At 32.5% G+C, this 567-nt stretch overlaps 1 protein-coding gene across 7 annotated transcripts in view; it reads left to right on the top strand.

The window, feature by feature from the left end:
- LOC123996920 (arf-GAP with coiled-coil, ANK repeat and PH domain-containing protein 2-like) overlaps positions 1 to 567 on the top strand; it is a 72,900-nt gene extending 72,333 nt beyond the window's left edge. For all 7 annotated transcript variants that reach the window (XM_046300776.1, XM_046300770.1, XM_046300762.1 and 4 more), the window contains one exon: positions 1 to 567. This exon is cut by the window's left edge and continues 1,472 nt beyond it. The gene's annotated coding sequence lies outside the window, so the exon portion shown is untranslated.

The raw sequence follows: 567 nt of genomic DNA, 5'->3' as shown, positions 1-567 counted from the left end.
ATCCTCCTTACCACTTCTGGAGGTCTTTGTAAATCCACCCTCATCATTGACATGGGCCACCATGGACCGAAGGCATTAATATTGGTCTATAATGTAAAATACAAATGATTATATCACATGTAAATGAAATGTGTAACTAGGGATTTTCCTTTCTTGACTTTTATTGGACTCTAACTTGTAAACTCTGCCCACTGAGCTTTCATACAACTACTTCTGTAGGTGGTCAGGAAGATCTGATCAGTGTTTTTTACATTTTTTGTTAGCACCAGTTATAAACTGGGCTATTCTTAAATACAACATGTGATACAGATCTTGTACAGCTTTTGAATATGCATATGCAAGTTAAATTTAAAGTAGTGGTACTTGAATCATTAAATAATCGCTTGTGAATACTGATAATATAAAAAAGACAATTACAAGATGAAATTGTCTCCCTATACCACTCAGATATGCATATTATCGATATAATTAAGGACTATATTACATTTACTGCAAATTATGGACTGAATTTCTTGCTGAATGTTGAACTGTTTTGTTGTATTGATTTTATAAAGCAATTTTCCATTC

This window comes from Oncorhynchus gorbuscha, linkage group LG02 (genome assembly GCF_021184085.1).
Source record: "Oncorhynchus gorbuscha isolate QuinsamMale2020 ecotype Even-year linkage group LG02, OgorEven_v1.0, whole genome shotgun sequence".
Classification (NCBI taxonomy): Eukaryota; Metazoa; Chordata; class Actinopteri; order Salmoniformes; family Salmonidae; genus Oncorhynchus; species Oncorhynchus gorbuscha.
Note: the sequence above shows the minus strand (reverse complement) of the source record. Positions and strands in the feature narration are given on the sequence as shown.